We start from the raw sequence: 7232 nt of genomic DNA, 5'->3' as shown, positions 1-7232 counted from the left end.
TTCAGTGAAAGGATGCCAAATGAGATGATCTAAGAAGCCAGAAAGACAGACAGACACAGAGAAATCACAGCAACTCTTTGCAGTGCAAACACCAACCCCACAATCCATCCGACCGGAAATCCTGCGGTTAATTTGAGGCTTGCCCCGCTAGTCATGAGGTGATTCGGTGATGGCCACAAACGCTCCTCATGTGCATCCTGGACCTGGCACACCTGGCTTGCCCATCGCCAGCCTGGAGACACCGCCAGGAGCAGAATCCCCGAGGCCAATAAGGACTCCAACTTTGCAAGCAGAGGGAACCGATTTCTGGACTTGAAGGTGGGGTCCAGGGTCAGTGTCCTCTACGGGATACAGGAGGACGTGCCCCCGAAGCTGCTCCGTCCCTCCACCGCCTGCGATGCCACAGAACACCCGCCAGCAAGTTTCTTCCCCAGAGTGCACCAGAGGTGGGCTGCCGGCGGCAGCCGCAGGGGAAGAATTGAGCTCAGGGAACTCAGGCCCCGGCCGTGCCCCCCCCACACCCACCACCCCTCACGCAACAAAACTTGCCACAGCCGCGCCTCGACCCAGCTGTGCGCCTGCGGGTCCCGAATTCACCGCGGGCCCCTCCGGGCGCGGCGCCCTCACCTCGGAAAGGCTGGGTGGACTTCGCCATAACTTCCCATCCAGAGGGCAGCCGGCAGCCGCGTCGCCGCGCCTCGGTCCAGCTCCTGGCGCAGCAGGTTGCCAGTCCCGCGTTCCAAAAGCGCCATGCTCACTCAGAAGCTCAGGCAGCCTCGCAACCCTCACCTACCCCTCCCAGTACCACCGCGGTCTCAACCACCACCCAGCCCCCCGCGGGCGCCCAGCCCTCGCCTGGCGCCTCAGGATGGCGTCAGAACCCAAGGGGCAGGCGCGGCAGGGTCTTAAAGGGACCGGGCCACCTCTACTGCATAAGGGTTCCCGCAGGTTAGGGGCCTCGCGGGCCCAGAAAAGGAGTAAGCGAGGGGATGGACCTAGTGCAGCGGGGATGGGGAAATCCCTCTCTCCCCTCCGGCCTCTCTTTCAAAGCACCAGCCCTCCACTCTGCAAATCGCTGATTTTCGCGTCCGCTTGAACAGCCCCTGCCAGGTTGAAGAGGCAGGAGACACACCCCCTCGGAGGCCAGAAGCCACCCCGCGCTTAGCACTGCAGGCCTGGCGCTGCCGCACCGCTGGGAGTCTGACTTCCAGGCCCAGGTACGTGGTGCAGAGGTGCAGGCTTCAGAAGGCAGCCCCCAGCAACCCCAAGAGGTGGCCTTAGGTCACTCGCAAAAACAATAACCAACGTGTCAATGGCACTTGTAGTTATTTTCCAATTTAAATTTATAACAGATTTTGCAGATGGGCTTCCACTGAAATAAGCCTTGGAGAAAAAGAAAAACCTTCTTTTAACAAGAATTGGAAATACCAAGAAATAGGAAATAAAGCCATGCCGTCCACCCAGCTAAACTTTGAAAACTTGGTGTTTTATCTAAGGCAAATATTTGTGTAACTTTAGGTCATGCCATTATTTAAAATCAATTTCAATTAACAATTTCATTGCAACTCAATCTATCTTGTATGAGCAAACAAAGACACATCCCAGATAATCTACTTCTTCCCTCCTATATTCCATCCATCAGCAAATCCTACCGGTTTTTACCTTCCAAATTTTCCTTGAATGTGTCCTCTTCTGTCTCTTCCATCAGCACCCTAGTCTAGGCTACCTTCACGTGGGGAGTGGGGGTGGAGGGACTACTGACCTAGTTTCTTGTGGTTCACCCATATCCCCTTTATCGCCTCTCTAATCTCAACACAACTGGCAGAGTGGCTTTTTCAGAATATAATGTGACCCTGTCACTTCCCAGCCTGAACCACTTACACACCTTCCCATTCTCTTAGACGAAACCTCCTAACTAACCAAGCCCTGAATAGTCTTTTCTAAAGGAGGAACAGTATTTCTTGACACATGAAAATGACAGAAAATTCACATTTCAGTGTCCCTAAACAAAGTTTGACTGGAACCCACACCCCTCTGTTCATGCGCTGTTTGGGGCTGCTTTCTCACTACCCCGGCAGAGCCAAGTAGCTGCAACAGAGACTGTGTGGCCGGTAAAGCCGGAAATATTTACCATTTGGGCTTACAAAAAACAATTTGCCAACCTCTGACGTAGTTCATGAAATCTGTACCTTTTGTTGTTCGCAGATTCCTTTGAGAACTGGACAAGGACACCAGCTCCTCTCCTTGGAGAAACGTGAGCCTGAGCGTGCACACAAATGCACGCAGACTTTTGCACAGTTTCAGGGATTCAAGGACCCTCAAAGCCCATCGATTCACATGAAGGTTAGGTGACAGGGCGAGTCAGAGTTCAAGGCCCTGGTTTTACATAGGGGGAAACATGATTCCAGAAAGGGGGAGCTACTGGCCCTAGGACACACAGCAAGCCCCAGGGCAAGGGGTGGCGCAGGGAGAGTACCTGATGCTGGAGCTCCTGCAGCTCCTGCCGAGCCTCCAGCCACGAGCGCTCCAGCTCCTGCAGCCCAGTTCACAGCTCCCCGGCCTCCTTGCCCACGGCTGTCCGTGCCTCCTCTAGGAATGCCAGCTTCTGCTCCTTGTCCTCACTGGCAAGCTTCAGGCTGGAGAGGGCAGAGGTCAGCCCTGGGTCCTGGCAGTAGTCAGTGGCTCTACACAAAAGCTGCCTCCTCCAGTTCCTGGAGAGGGTCAGGCACTGCCCGCCTATGCGGCCTCTCCCAAGAGCTGAGCCCTCCAGGGCTGGGGCCCAGGCCCTCGACTGGAGAGTTGGGTCTTGTTTTGTTGCCCAGGCTGGAGTCCAGTAGCATGATTATAGCTCACTGTAACCTCAAACTCCTGGGCTCAAGGAATCCTCCCACCTCAGCCTCCTAAATAGTTGGGACCACTGGCATGCACCACCGTGTCTTTTTTTTTTTTTTTAGATGGTAAATTTCTCTCTTGTCGCACAGGCCGGAGTGCAATGGCACAATCTAAGCTCACTGCAACCTCCACCTCCTGGGTTCAAGTGATTCTCCTGCCTCAGCCTCTTGAGTAGCTGGGATTATAGGTGCCCACCACCATGCCCAGCTAATTTTTGTATTTTTAGTAGAGACGGGGTTTCACCATGTTGGTCAGGCTGCTCTCGAACTCCTGACCTCAGGTGATCCACCCGCCTCGGCATCCCAAAGTTCTCGAATTGCAGGCATGAGACACCACGTCTGGCTAATTTTTAAATTTTGTGTTAGAGATTGGGTCTCACTATGTTTCCCAGACTGGTCTCTAACTCCTGGCCTCAAGCAATCCTTTCACCTTGACCTCCCAAAGTGCTGAGTTACAGGTGTGAGCCACTGCACCTAGTCAATATTGTCTTTTAAATGAAGTATCTTTAACTTTGCCACTCAGCATTTAGCAGTCACCTGCCTTCCTGGTCCAAAGAAACTTTAAAAACAACAACAAAAAAAAGAGTTGGCAAATATCTGAAAATACAATTTGTTTTTAAGAGCCAGAAATGAAGCTGAGGTTTGAGGGCTGGTTCAGTGTGTCTGAAACTGCAAAGGAGCCAGTGAGGTTACTTCCGCAGCCTCCAGCTTTTACCTCTGCTTGTGAGGTTCAGCATCCGCAGCTGTGGTCTGTGACAGTCGTGAATACAGTCTGTGTTTGGAGACCCACAGAGTCAGGGCAACGTCTCCGTGCTGAGGGCCAGGAGGATAATGGCTGTTCTCTGGCTCTGGGAGGCAGTAGAGGTCACCTGTCCAGAGCCAGAGGTCCATGGGGGGCTCCAGGGTGGGAGGTCAAGGTCTGTGTGAGGAAAGAGCCCCGATTTGGAGCTGGATACACCCAGGTTCTGGTTCCAGCTTTGCCACTAATTTCACCAAGCGACCTTAAATGTTATTTAACATTCTTGGACCTCGACTTCCCCATCTGTAAAAAGCATGTCACTCCCAGGGCTGGCGGCAAGGCCCAGAGCTGGCTAAACATGGGTCGCTGTCCCCCAGCTCTCCCTCATGGCGCCTCTTTTTCATTTTCCCATTTGTTTGCCTTCCTCCTCCTTTCTCCCTCCTGTTTGTCTCTGGACACCTCTGCTTTCTTACTGAGCACCTAAACTATGTTATTTTCCCTTCCTTTTCCTCTTTCTACCTCCCCCAACCACGGTCTTTATCTTTATCCTGCCAAGAACACACAGCAGCACCCCTGGTGTAGGCTTCAGAGCTGTGTGCCCACGCCAGGAGAGGGGGTGCCAGCCTCCCTCCTGGAATCACACGGGGGTGGCCTGGGACCAGGGACTCAACACAGTGCAGGTGGCTGGCACCACGGGAGATGGAATGTTCCACCCGAGTCCTCCCTTTGCCTGGAACCCCGAAGAGCTTGGGCTGTCCCCAGAGTGAGTCACCAGAGAGCCTGGCCCCAGGCTCAGCAGCTGGCGTGAAAGGGAGGAGGGGCCTCCCCAAGAAGGAATGGCAGAGCAGGGAGAGGCCACAGAGAGGGAGAAAAACCCCCACAGAGGGTGCTCTTACCTCTGGCCTGTCCTCCCCAGGGCCACCTGTCCCCTCAAGGCGGTTTCCCCCTCTGTGTCCTGGCACACAGATGATGTGATGGAGTGGCAGAGCCTGCCCTGGGCTTCTCAGCAGTGCACAGCAGAGCGCACTTCGGAATCAGCCAGCCCTGAATGCAGGGCTCATGGACCCTCCGTGTTGTCACCTGTGGCATAGGAGGCAGCAGTACCCTTTCCCAGGGCGGCAGGGAAGATCAGATGAAGGAGCTCAGGTAAAAAGGTGGGCAGCCCACCTCTGTACACAGCGGATTCCGGCACACAGCCTATCCCGGCACACAGCTGATCCCGACACACAGCCGATCCCAGCACCCAGCGGATCCCAGCACACAGCCGATCCGGGCACCCAGCAGATCCCGGCACACAGCGGATCCCGGCACTCAGCCTATCCCGGCACACAGCGGATCCCAGCACACAGCGGATCCCGGCACACAGCGGATCCCAGCACACAGTGGATCTCGGCACACAGCCCATCCCGGCACCCAGCGGATCTCGGCACACAGCCGGCAGCAGTAAGGGGAACTCTTCAACATCACCAGACCCCCGTGCCCTGAGAAAGGGGCTCCTGGGCCTACAGCGAAGGTCTGCCTCCTACTCTGGAAGGGCCGCTTGGCGACAGGCCCGGACTGTCTCCTCACAGCCAGCTGCTCCCTGTCCTCCGCCTGCCTCCTTCCCCATCTGGCCGCTGCTCATCCAGGAAGGTCAGGGGTGTCGGGACCTCCCTCCTGGGTCACGCGCTAGGCCTGCCTGAGAGCAAAGGCCACACCCCGGCACCCCGCAGGGCCCTGGTGCGGGCACACCAGGCTTCTGGGCCCTGCAGCAGCAGTGCCTGGCTCTGGCACGAGCTGCACCAACTCCTGTTGGGTGCTGTGGTCCCAAGGCGCGTGCTTTGCAGCAGATGTGTGACTTGGCGTTCCCCGGAGTGGTCGGAAAATGGCCTTGTCTCCGGTCGTTCCCCTTCAAGAGCAGGTACCCGGGGTGCTTCAGGGATCACGTTTTCCAGGATGGGTTTTCTGTCTGATGGGTGGGCAGCCCCAGCTCCCTGAGCAGAGTTAGATGCCCCCGTAATGTCCAGAGTTAACTGTGCCAGCCGGAGCCCCTGAGCCTCTGAGCCCCACATGCCCCCTAGGGATTGGCCTCAGCCTGGGGTGAGCTGACCCCAAAGACACTCTGCCCAATGCAGCCCTGCCCTTCACTGCTTCCTGTTGCTGCTGCTGGGCAGAGTGGGCCTGGCACCCAGCAGAGATGTCTGACTGCCGCACATTCTCCACTGGCTTCTGCTTCCATCCCTGGGGCGATGTTGAGGGAGACACCAGGAGATGGAGAGCCCTGTGGGGCCACCTCTGTCCCTCTGCAGGGGGCAGGGCTGGCAGCTCCTGGGGAGAGCCCTGCCCATCTTGTCTGCTCTCTTCCGGAAGCCCTGGCCTGGGGATTCCCGTCTCTGAGTGGAAGGCGCGAAGGCCCCTGCCTTGAACATAGACGACTCGTGGGTCCCCAGTCCCTCGTCTTTCCCCTCATCCTTGGAGCTGAGTACAGGGCAGTCGTGGGTGATGAAGACCCCTCAGACCCCTTCCCCACCCTGCAACCCCTTGCACAACCCTGAGGTCACTGTCCCGGAGGGGAGAAGGGGCTCCCTGGTGATGGCTTCTTGCATCCTCTCTCACTTGCCTCCTCCACTTCCCCTGGGCAGGATATGGGTGCAGCGTGTGTTTATGGAGGGAGGAGGCCATAAGCCTCCTGAGGGACACATTTGTGTATGTGTGTGTGTGTGTGTGTGTATGTGTGCACGCATGTGTGGGCTCCTGCTGCCTCCGCAGGGGACAGGCCCAGCCAGCCACTGAGGAAGCAGCCTGCGGCAGCCCTGACTCACTGGGGAGACCTCCAGGGTTCCAGAAGCAACATGCAAAATAACATCAGTTCAACAAGCAGGTGCTGGAGTCCTCGCCCCAAGGCCTTCCGGAAGACATCCAGGACGTCACACCCAGCCCAGAATAGCCTCACTCTCTCCATTCCTTCCACGATGTTCACTATTCATTACCACATGCTGGTGGCCACTCTGGGTGTGGGGGCACATCCATGAAGGAAAGAGATGAAGCTCCCTGCCCGGAGGAGCTGACCTCCCAGCAGTCTTATGGGATATGGGTACAGAGGTGAATCTGGGGGAGAGTCCACTGTTGGTATTGCGCCACTGACCTCCAGGATGGCCTTCAGGGACCCCGCCTCCTGGTATCCACGGTCCCCATTGTATTAGGGTTGGCCTTTTGAAAGCTGTGAGTCCGAGTGGCCTGCCAAATAGATAAGGAATACAAGGTAATCATTCTTAAGACCTCGGGAATCTGCAGACTAGCCTTCTAGAACGTTAGAGCTTCCAGGATAATTCAGAACCTGGATGCAGCCACAGAAAGCCTAAGCACCACAGGTCCCGCCATGACACCCTGAGGCATGGCTTCACACTTGGGCGTGGCTAGTCACATCTCTAAAAGATGAGCCTTCACTTTGGGAGGCCAAAGCGAGCAGATCACGAGGTCAGGAGATCAAGACTATCCTTGCCAACATGGTGAAACCCCATCTGTACTAAAAATACAAAAAAATTGGCTGGGTGTGGCAGTGCGCACCTGTAGTCCCAGCTACTCGGGAGGCTGAGGCAGGAGAATTGCTTGAACCCAGGAGT

At 56.2% G+C, this 7232-nt stretch overlaps 1 long non-coding RNA gene across 11 annotated transcripts; it reads right to left on the bottom strand.

Annotated features, from left to right (window-relative positions):
- Nucleotides 1–6: 6 nt before the first annotated feature.
- LOC108522016 (uncharacterized) lies at nucleotides 7–6844 on the bottom strand. Of its 11 annotated transcripts, none has more exons than XR_001883349.1 (5): nucleotides 6755–6844; nucleotides 3607–5603; nucleotides 2190–2711; nucleotides 628–1383; nucleotides 7–451 (listed from the first exon to the last, which is right to left on the bottom strand). It is a non-coding gene; the product is annotated as an uncharacterized LOC108522016 (long non-coding RNA). The 11 variants fall into 11 exon arrangements; XR_001883344.1 differs by having other exon boundaries at nucleotides 7–1383; nucleotides 2190–2376; nucleotides 2477–2711; XR_001883347.1 differs by having other exon boundaries at nucleotides 7–1383; nucleotides 2190–2243; nucleotides 2477–2711.
- Nucleotides 6845–7232: the final 388 nt, after the last annotated feature.

Source organism: Rhinopithecus bieti, unplaced genomic scaffold (assembly GCF_001698545.2).
Source record: "Rhinopithecus bieti isolate Rb0 unplaced genomic scaffold, ASM169854v2 scaffold_64048, whole genome shotgun sequence".
NCBI lineage: Eukaryota > Metazoa > Chordata > Mammalia > Primates > Cercopithecidae > Rhinopithecus > Rhinopithecus bieti.
Note: the sequence above shows the minus strand (reverse complement) of the source record. Positions and strands in the feature narration are given on the sequence as shown.